The sequence below is a fragment of the Bombina bombina genome, chromosome 4 (assembly GCF_027579735.1).
Source record: "Bombina bombina isolate aBomBom1 chromosome 4, aBomBom1.pri, whole genome shotgun sequence".
Classification (NCBI taxonomy): Eukaryota; Metazoa; Chordata; class Amphibia; order Anura; family Bombinatoridae; genus Bombina; species Bombina bombina.
Window position 1 is genome coordinate 616205601 of NC_069502.1, and position 11348 is coordinate 616216948.

Consider the following 11348-nt stretch of genomic DNA (forward strand, 5'->3'; position numbering starts at 1 on the left):
TTTACCTTCAAAAACAAAATAATTATGGGTTAATAGATAGCCAACAACATCAACCAAATAGCTAATGAAAATGATATCAAAGTTTGTATAAAACTTTAGTGTTTCTTCCAAGGCTAGTAAGCCTTGTCTGTGTGGAATACAGGAATACAATGAAACCACGTCTATGGTGAGAAAAAGACATGAATCATTTAATTTTAGGCCTTCTAATTTTCTAAGTTAATGTTTTGTGTCGCGTAAATAGCCTGGCATGTTTGTTACAATGGGCTGCAGGAATTCATCTACCCATGCCCCTAATTTTTCACCTAGTGTACCAATTGTGGAAATGATGGGTCTGCCTGGTGGCTTAGAGGGATTCTTATGGATTTTTGGTAAGTGTTTAAAGGTAGAGATAACAGGAAATTTTACTAGCAATGCCTCTGCAGTTTTTTCATTTAGAATGCCTAATCTGGTCCCCTCCTCTAGAATAGTCTCTAATTCTTTGACAAATTTTATGGTGGGATTGAACGTGAGTAGTTTGTAGGTGTCATTATCATTTAATTGATTTCGGGCCTCTATTTCATAGGAGATCCTATCTTGGACTACTATTGACCCACCCTTATCTGAATTGGTAATGACCAAATTTTTGTTTAATTTTAAATCTTGTAGAGCCCTCCACTCTGTTCCTGATAGATTATTAGCCCTTCTTGTTTTTTGATGTTTCTCTCTTTCACAGTCATAGAGTTTAGTCAGTTCCTGTTCAACAATTGTATGGAACAATTCTATATTATCACCTCTAGACTGTGAAGGGTAGAAATATTTGTTAGTATATCTGATGTTACTTTTAGGAATTATATGTTGTATTTCTCCACATCTAGTGCTCTCCTTATGTAATGTAGCTAGACTGGTTAGATCACATAATTCTCCAAAATTCATGTGTTCAATATTACTAGATAAGATGTTACCACTACACAAATTTACTACATCATTGTCTGGCAGGGGAGCCTGCTCACTAATATTTATTTCAGAAAAGTGTTTCTTTAAAGTTACTTTTCTCATGAATTTGTTTAAATCCAGGAGAGCATCAAACAAATCAAAGTCATTGGTGGGCGCAAACCCAAGTCCTTTCGCTAAGACTTTTTGTTGTTCATCTGTCAGAGGTGTACTTGAAAGATTAATCACATTCTTCCCCTCTGGTTCTTCCCGTTTTTTGACCCTCTGTTGGCTCTGCTTGGGTATCTTGGTGTAGATGTACTTGGATCTGCTCCTGTATTTTTACCCACCAATGTAGAAGAGTCCTGTTTTACCAATTCAGAAAAGGATTTTCGCTTTGTATTCTCCTTAGGTCTTGCTCCCAGCCCCTTGCTTTGTTGTTGGATCGTAGTTGTTACTTCATCATTATCCATTATATTAGATCCATCCTGGATTGTTCCCTGTTCTGACTCTGAAGCAGTTGATTGGTCTCCAGCCATACTTAGGGAGCCTTCTGTGCTTACACTGCTTTCACTGAAAGTGACTCTGCCTTTTTCTTGGCTCTGTTTTTTATTATTATTTCTAAATCTTTGTCTCCTTCCCTTCTTTTTTTCTTCAGAATTGCCCTTGCTACTCGTATTCCAACTATAGACTATATTCAATTCATAGTCCTTGCAGTCACGTTGATATTTGCCAATCTTTCTATCCATAATTTCTTTATCCAGTTTCTCCATTGTTTCATTAAATTGTTTGTCAAATGCTTCAAATCTTGTGTCTTGTTTGGTTAATTCTATTTTCTCCTGCAGGTTGGAATTTAAAGGAAATTAAATCCAATAAGTCAGCATCAACATTCATACAAAAATTCCACAATACACCACAAAAGATGGATAATTAAAAAATATCTTGAAAATCTTTTCTACTGAAACGTCACTTACATTGTGTATACCTGGATCTGATACGAATCAAGAGTTGAAAGTGAAGTCATCTATATTTTCTTATGCACACAGCATATATACACATTATTTAGAATCACTGCACGCTTGCACATTAATATCACTCAGAGTGAACCTAGAGATCAATACCGTTTTGTCGATAATGGTGTATTGTGGAATTTTTGTATGAATGTTGATGCTGACTTATTAGTTTTAACACACCAAAACACTGCTTAACCCCTTAACGACATGTGTCGTACAGGGTACGTCGCACACAACCTGGTCTTTAAAGACCAGCGACGTACCCTGTACGACGTTGGGGTTGAAAGCGGCTGGAATTGATCCTGATCGCTTCCAGCCGATTTCCGGTTATTGCAGTGATGCCTCGATATCGAGGCATCACTGCAATAACATTTTACCCCATCCGATGCAGAGAGAGCCACTCTGTGGCCCTCTCTGCACCGGACATCGATGGCCTGTAATCGTTGGTGGGTGGGAGCCAACGTGGGAGGCGGGTGGGCGGCCATCGGTGCATGTCGTAATGCAGCGGTGGGCGGGATCGTGGGCGGGCTCGCACGGACGCGCGTGCATGCAAGGGGGAGGCGGGCGGGCGCGTGCATGGGGAGGGAGCGGGTGGGAACCATTACACTATGGAACAGTTTGTTAAAATATAGAGGCAGAGAGGGGGAATAAAAATTTATTATAAACAATCGAAGTGATCTGGGAGGGGGTTTTATTCTTTGGAGGGGGGAAGCTACACTACAGAAAAGTGGGGAAAAAAATAAAAAATATATATTTTTTTGTAAACTGGGTACTGGCAGACAGCTGCCAGTACCCAAGATGGCTCCCAATAATGTAGAGGGGGAGGGTTAGAGAGCTGTTTGGGGGGGATCAGGGAGGTTTGGGGCTAAGGGGGATTCTACACAGCAGCATATGTAAATATGCTATTAAAAAAGAAAAAGAAAAAAACCCCAAAACTTTTATTTTAGGACTGACAGACTTTCTGCCAGTACTTAAGATGGCGGGGACAATTGTGGGGTGGGGGAGGGAAGAGAGCTGTTTGGGAGGGATCAGGGGGTCTGCTGTGTTAGGTGGGAGGCTGATCTCTACACTAAAGCTAACATTAACCCTGCAAGTTCCCTACAAGATCCCTAATTAACCCCTTCACTGCTAGACATAATACACGTGTGATGTGCAGCGGCATTTAGCAGCCTTCTAATTACCAAAAAGCATCGCCAAAACCATATATGTCTGCTATTTCTGAACAAAGGGGATCCCAGAGAAGCATTTACAACCATTTGTGCCATAATTGCACAAGCTGTTTGTAAATAATTTCAGTGAGAAACCTAAAATTGCGAAAAAAAATAAGTTTTTTACAATTTGATCGCATTTGGCGGTAAAATGGTGGCATTAAATATACCAAAATGGGTCTAGATCAATACTTTGGGTTGTCTACTACACTACACTAAAGCTAAAATTAACTCTACAAGCTCCCTACATGCTCCCTAATTAACCCCTTCACTGCTGGGCATAAAACACGTGTGGTGCGCAGTGGCATTTAGCAGCCTTCTAATTACCAAAAAGCAACACCAAAGCCATATAAGTCTGCTATTTCTGAACAAAGGGGATCCCAGAGAAGCATTTACAACCATTTATGCCATAATTGCACAAGTTGTTTGTAAATAATTTCTGTGAGAAACCTAAAGTTTGTGAAAAAATTTGTGAAAAATTGAACATTTTTTTTTATTTGATCGCATTTGGCGTGAAATGGTGGCATGAAATATACCAAAATGGGCCTAGATCAATACTTTGGAATGTCTAAAAAAATATATACATGTTAAGGGATATTCAGGTATTCCTGACAGGTATCAGGGTTCTAATGTAACTAGCGCTCATTTTAAAAAAAGTGGCTTTGAAATAGCAAAGTGCTACTTGTATTTATTGCCCTATAACTTGCAAAAAAAGCAAAGAACATGTTAACATTGGGTATTTCTAAACTCAGGACAAAATTTAGAAACTATTTAGCATGGTTGTTTTTTGGTGGTTGTAGATGTGTAACAGATTTTTGGGGTCAAAGTTAGAAAAAGTGTGTTTTTTTCCATTTTTTCCTCATATTTTATAATTTTTTTAATAATAAATTATAAGATATGATGAAAATAATGGTATCTTTAGAAAGTCAATTTAGTGGCGAGAAAAACGGTATATAATATGTGTGGGTACAGTAAATGAGTAAGAGGAAAATTACAGCTAAACACAAACACCGCAGAAATGTAAAAAATGTAAAAATAGCCCTGGTCTTTAAGGGAAAGAAATTGAAAAATGGCCTTGGTCCTTAAGGGGTTAAAGTTTGACTACTAAAAATACAGTATTTAGAATATTTATATGATCAACTTATCTTCAAAGTATTAAGTAAAAGCTTAAAAATATGATAAATACAAATAAGTTTTCACTGAGATCAATAAAATAAAAGGATTTGTATGAAAATAGCTCAGAGGTGGCTGGTCTCTGGTTATTTACCACCTAGTGATAGTTTGGTTTTCATTATAATATTATATATATATTCCATAAGCTATATTCATTAGAGAAATTTATTTAAAAAAGTGCTATAAAGCATTGGTGGTTCAGTGGTAGAATTCTCGCCTGCCACGCGGGAGGCCCGGGTTCGATTCCCGGCCAATGCAACTTTTATGCTTATATAGATTATATCTGTATTTATATTCAGTATTAATTGATCACAGTATTAATTGTTGTTTGTATTGTATTTGAATCTGTAAATCCATGACCGTAAGCAAGACGATTTTGTAGCAAGGTATAATTTAACAAGAAGGGTCTAGCTGCAGACTGGAGCTCCACTCTAGACAGGAAACATGTGACCAACACACAAAGCTTTTTTGTTCTTTGCTTTTTTTTTTAAATCAACTTTAATGTAACAACCAACCTATAGACAATCATTGTGAATGTGAAAACGAAACATTTTGCAGCTTTCTTGCTCTTAAAGTGAAGGTCAAGTTTTGCTTTTATATAATCACTAACTTTTTTTTTAAATTTAAACAATTGTTATTTAAATAAATAGTGTTTAAAAATTATACCATATCATTGACGACTCCTCCCCAACAATACTTCCTTGTTCTCATAATGTGAGTTATCCGGCGGTCCCACACGCTCTCTTACATCGCACCAAAGCGTGTGAACGCTCGCAAGTAGAACTGCGCATGCGTAAAACCGTAATATTGCCACTGAAACATAGTACTCAATTAATGTATTGCTTCATTTATTGAGTACAATACGACTGTGAATGGCAGCAGCATTTCAATGATCGTCTTAACTCTATGAATTATATTCCCTACAATATATAATATATATAAATACGATTGTGACGATTGCGCATTCGCGTCTCATGCACGAGCATGAGAAAGTAACAGGGCGTTCGGATGATTAACGCATAACTAAAGCGTGACGTTGACTAAAAGAGGCTGAACGCCCCGGGGGGGGGGGGGGGGGGAACAAACTCGCTTGTCAATTAATTTTAGAAAATGGCGGGCGGAGGAAAGAAGTGTATCGGATGCGATTTTAAAGCTAAAAAACCGCATACAATGTGCATTCTATACAAAATGAATGAAAGTGACAATAATTTTTCATTTTTTATCCAAAGGCGTGACCGGGTCAGCTAAACTTGACCTTCACTTTAATGTTCATTCACAGTGGTTTATGCTGATTGTCATTTATAAGGTAACCACTGTGAGTGAACATTAAGTACAAGAAAGCTGCAAAATGTACAAGGTTGAAGTTGTCTTCTTATTTAGTCAGCTTCTTATTCTGCAACTGATTGCAATTTGCAAAATAAAGATATTTAGCATTATTTTTATTTTAAATAAAATAATACACTTTCCAAAAACCAAAACAAAATTACATTTTATAAAAAAAATCATCTTATATTGAAATAATTTTGAGTAACTGATATTTTAAATGGGTTAAAATCCTGCGGGACACTCATTTATGTGTGGATACATACAGGGCTTGAACCCCATCATACAACAGACATGTTAAAGGGACAGTATACTATAAAAAATGTTTTCCCTTAATGTGTTTCCAATTACTTTTTTTTTTACCAGCTGCAGAGTATAAAATTGATGAGATTTGCTTTTTTAAGGCTTATTTGTGTATATGAATTAGCTGATTTTGTGTTTTGAAGCCACAACCTAATAAAATGGGTTGAGCTTGTAGGTATAATCAGATCTCATTACTTTATCACATTGTGTACATATACCTGCTTCTTTATCTTATATCTGTCCATAAACCAATCAACAATACTTGGAGAGAACAATGGAAAATAAACATTTTATTTCGTTATCTCTTCTAAAACCCACTGGGAGTGTAATCTCTTCTACTGGCTGTGTTAACACAGCATGGCCTAGAGGCCAAAAACTTTAAAGGGACACTGAACCCAAATTTTTTCTTTTGTGATTCAAATAGAGCATGCAATTTTAAGCAACTTTCTAACTGATTCCTATTATCAAATTGTCTGCATTCTGTTGGTATCTTTATTTGAAATGCAAGAATGTAAGTTTAGATGCCAGACTATTTTTGGTGAACAAACTAGGTTGTTCTTGCTGATTGGTGGATACATTTACCCATCAATAAACAAGTGCTTTCCATGGTTCTGAACCAAAAAAATAGCTTAGATGCCTTTTTCAAATAAAGAAAGCAAGAGAACAAAGAAAAAATGATAATAGGTGTAAATTAGAAAGTTGCTTAAACTTGCATGCTCTATCTGAATCATGAAAGAAAAAATTTGGGTTCAGTGTCCCTTTAAGGATAGGTGTGGATACCACAGGCTAGATAAACTATTTCAAATGCCAATAGAAATGGCATTAGAAATACTTATAAACAATGTAATACACCCCAGCAAGTAAAGTGGATCTTTAGGAACAAATTAAAGGGGAGAATTTTTTTGAGTAAACTGTCCCTTTAACAGCCTGGCACAACTCTCTTTATGGCAAACAAATTGGTGACAATCTTGTCACTTCATATATTTTGCAATCCCCCAAAAAAAGAAAACCCCTATTTGGCACACACTTAAACACATAGGTAGATCTGCAGAAAGGGAGCAAAAATAAATTAAAACTTAAGTTTTACTGTCATATCGTTGAGGCTCTAAGAAAGCCCAGGCCAAACGTGTGTTAGGCGTTCGCCTGTCTGTGAGTAATCTGGACATGGTTATACTTTATTTGTGTGCGCTCTGTGATTGATATACAGGTAATTCTGTACCTTAGTCACTGTGCAAGCCTGTTTTATCTTATTTATATAAGGAGATCAAGCACAGGTCTTCATAACTGTAAACTTTATTAAGAATGCTATACACACACTATGCAAGAGGCACTTCCTGACTCTACCATTGTGCACATAACAACAGGTTGATATGGTTCATACCAACTGATAATCTCAATATCACACATTTCCCTTTTTCTTTTCTCTTTAAACAACAGAAAACGTAAAGTACATTTTTTTTTTTAACTGTAGTCTATGTGAAAAAACTTCAGTCCCTTTTAACATTGTTCAATTAGACGATTAGGTTTTTTGATATATCGACCTGACCTTGTTTGCATTGCATCACTGGCAGGCAAGTCAGTCGAGCTTTGCAAAGTTTCTCTGGCATCTTCATTCTCCAGCTGCAATGGAGTGTTCAATGTATCCTCACAGGTTTCCTTCACTGCCGAATTGTTGTGAACTGATGGAATAGCCATCAAATGTCTACGATTCCTACGTAAACATTGCCCATCATTGGTTTGAACTACATACGATCATGGAGAATATTGCTGGATAACTGTCCCTTCAGTATTCCAGCTGTTTGAACCTTGTACTCGCACAGGAGTTTGTACCTGAAGATTCTCCAAAGGCTTTGCAGCTCGGTCATAGTATTCATTCCTTTTTTCTCTGAGTTTCAATTTGGTTTCTATTACATGTTTTTGTGGGAACCTTTTCCAAGGTTTCACAACTGGTACTCGTGTGACCAGCTGTCTGCCAAACAATAATTCTGCCGGTGACTTCCCACATTTTAAAGGAGTAGCTCTATAGCTAAGAAGAGCCAGATATGGATCCTCGTCTGCATCTGTTGCTTTACGAAGTATGTTTTTCACTATTTTTACTCCAGCTTCTGCTAATCCATTTGCTTGTGGATATCCCGGGCTGGATGTTCGATGTTCAAATTCATAGGTACTGGCAAAAACCCTAAACTCTCTACAATTGAATTGAGGACCATTGTCTGATATTATTACTCTTGGAATGCCATGTCTCGCCAAAATTGCTTTTACTTTTTTGATCACTGTACATGCTGACTCATCTTCCAATAATGCTATCTCTGGGTAATTAGAGAAGTAATCCATTACTAAGATATAATGCTGATTTTTTAAAACAAACAAGTCCATTCCTAACTTTTCCCAGGGTGCCAACGGGAAGTCCGTATCCAGTATAGGCTCTTTAGGTAACTGAGGTCTGAATTTTTGGCAAGTCCGGCATTGAGTGATCATTGTCTCAATGTTTTCATTCATATTTGGCCAGTACAAAATGTCTCTAGCTCGTCTTTTTGTCTTTTCTATACCTGAATGACCTTCATGTAGTCTTTTCAGTATTTGACTTTGCAAACTCGCTGGTACAATTATCTTTTGTCCTTTCAAAAGTACCCCTTTTATCAAAGAAATTTCAGAAATGTATGGTCTATACAGTGATGGCATTAGTGTCTTAGATTTGCCACTAGAAACTGCTTTCTTCACTTGACTTAAAAGAGCATCTGTTTCTGTAGCCTGTTCTATTGCTGCCCACATTGCATGACTAAACGGGGCTGTCTTCAAGATCAGATTGACGTGAACAGTCACCTCTTTCTGCAACTGTAAGTCCTCATTGTTAAATGGTAATCCGCATCCGCTACCACCAACTCCTTGCCAGATATAAAATCCAAGGTGAAGTCATACCTTTGAAGTCTTAGCAACAAACGTTGAATTCTTGGAGGTGCATCTATCAAGCCCTTTTGGTAGATGTGAATCAAAGGTTTGTGATCAGTTTCTGCTGAAAATACTCTTCCATACAAATAAACATGACATTTTTCACATCCGTAAACTAGTCCCAGTGTTTCCTTTTCAATTTGAGCATATGATTTTTCAGTATCTGTCAATGCCCTAGATGCATAAGCCACAGGCATCCATCCCGAGCCTTGATTTTGAAATAGAACTACTCCCAATCCATTTTGTGAAGCATCAGTTGACAACTTTGTTTTTGCTGTTGGATCAAAGAATTGCAGAGTTGGTGCAGTAGTAAGCATGTCCTTCAAAAACTTCCATTCTTTCTGGTGATTCTCTGACCATTCCCAGGCATAGTTTTTTCTGAGTAGTTGTCGCATTAGTACAGTTTTGTCTGGTAAATTAGGTATGAACTTGCCAAGGTAATTCACCATTCCTAGTAAGCGTTGTATATCTTGCTTATTTTCTGGCTGTGGCATTTCTGTAATTGCCTTAATCTTTTTCATGTCTGGTAAAACACCACCTCCCGTGAGTTGTTCTCCCAAATATTGAATTGAAGTTTTTCTGAATTGACACTTTGTCTTATTGAACTTCAAATTATTCTCCTTAGCAACATCTAAGACCATCTTTAGCCTTTCATCATGTTCTTGCTTGGTTTTACCCCAGATCAGAATATCATCAATGAATACGGTTGTGCCTGGTATTCGTTCAAGAAGTTGCTGCATGGTACTATGAAACACTACTGGTGCTGAACACAAGCCGAAGGGCAATCGTTTGTAACAGTACCTCCCATAAGGAGTATTAAAAGTGCAGAGTTTCATGCTTTCCTCCTCCAGTGGAATTTGCCAAAATCCTGAGGATGCATCCAGTTTACTGAATACAGTTGCTCCACTTAGCTCCCCAAGCAATTCTGGTTTTGTTGGTAAATGGAAGTATTCTCTTAAGATGCTTTTATTCAGTTCCTTGGGATCAATACAGATTCTGAGACCCCCATCCAGTTTTTCCACCAACACCATAGAATGAACCCATTCAGTAGGTGTCTTGATTTTCTTTATAATACCTTTATCCTCCATCCTGGCAAGTTCCTGTTTAAGACGATCCCTTAGAGCAACTGGAACATTTCGCATGGCATGCACTACTGGACGAGAACCTTCTTTTAGTTGTATTTTATGTTGCATTGGAAGACATCCTATTCCTTCAAATACTGCAGCATAGTCTGTTAATAAATTTTCTATGTCCTCTTCTTTATTAGTTCCATCAATGGCATTTACCCTTTTAATCAGTCCTAAAGTTTCACACATTTGAAGACCTAGTAGAGCTGGTTTGTTTCCTGGAACTACCAGAATGTTCATTTTATGCGTTTGATTTCCATATTCCAGGAACACACTGCACTTGCCAAGCACTGGGATAAAATCCCCATTATATGTCTTTAGTTTAACTGAGCTTTTCAGAAGTTCTGGTTTGTTCTTCAATTGGTGATACTTGCTCTCAGGCATCAAATTAGCTTGTGCACCTGTATCTACTTTGTAAGCAATATTAGTGCCATTTGTAATAGCTTCAATGACCCACTCCTTATCTGTAGCTTTGGTTAAGTCAAGTATTCCAATAAATAATTCTTCTGATTCCTCACTTTCTGACTGGTCAACAATGTGAACCGTTTTAGCTTTACACATCTTTTGAAAGTGATTCCTTTTTCCACATTTTCTGCAGATTTGCCCATAAGCCTGACATTGTCTTATGCCATGCTGCTTTCCACACCTGGTACATAGCCAGTCTGATTCAGGCTGAGAATTTGCTGTTTGTGTGATAAAACTTTTTCCTTTCATTTTATTTTCATAATGTGGATGCACTTTGTTTCTCCCCACTGTAACTGACATTACTGGTGTTGCTGCTGTACTGTGGCAGAGTGTGCGCACTTGTTCCTGTGCTGCCTCTGAACTTTGACAAATTTCTACTGCCTTTTCCAGTGTTAAATCTTTCTCTCTGAGCAAGCGTTCTTTAACCCTTATATTTCTGCTGCCCATGACTAGCTGGTCTCTGATTAATGAGTTACACATTGCTCCATAATTACATGATCTACTCTTCAGTTTTAAGTCTGTTACATACTCCTCAATAGTCTCTGTTTCATTCTGCATTCTACATCTGAAAAGATACCTTTCATAGGTTTCATTGCGTCTAGGTACACAGTACTGTTCAAATTTGTCTAGAACAACCTGATAAACATCCCTTTCTTCATCTGTAAATGTGAAGGTGTTGTATACATCTATTGCTGCTGATCCTGCTACAGTCAGAAAAAGTGCAATCTTTTGTTCATCATCTTGCTCCTGAGCTCCTATAGCTCTAACATATAGCTGGAATCTTTGCTTAAACCTCTGCCATGCATCTTCCATATTACCAGTCATTTTCAATTCTGGTGGAGGATTTAACTTTTCCATCTTAATGTTCTGAATTATGC

The 11348-nt window shown here is 37.4% G+C and overlaps 1 non-coding gene across 1 annotated transcript; it reads left to right on the forward strand.

Moving 5' to 3' along the window:
• The first annotated feature begins 4490 nt into the window (after positions 1-4490).
• Positions 4491-4561, forward strand: TRNAG-GCC (transfer RNA glycine (anticodon GCC)). Its single transcript has one exon. It is a non-coding gene; the product is annotated as a tRNA-Gly (tRNA).
• The last annotated feature ends 6787 nt before the right edge of the window (positions 4562-11348 follow it).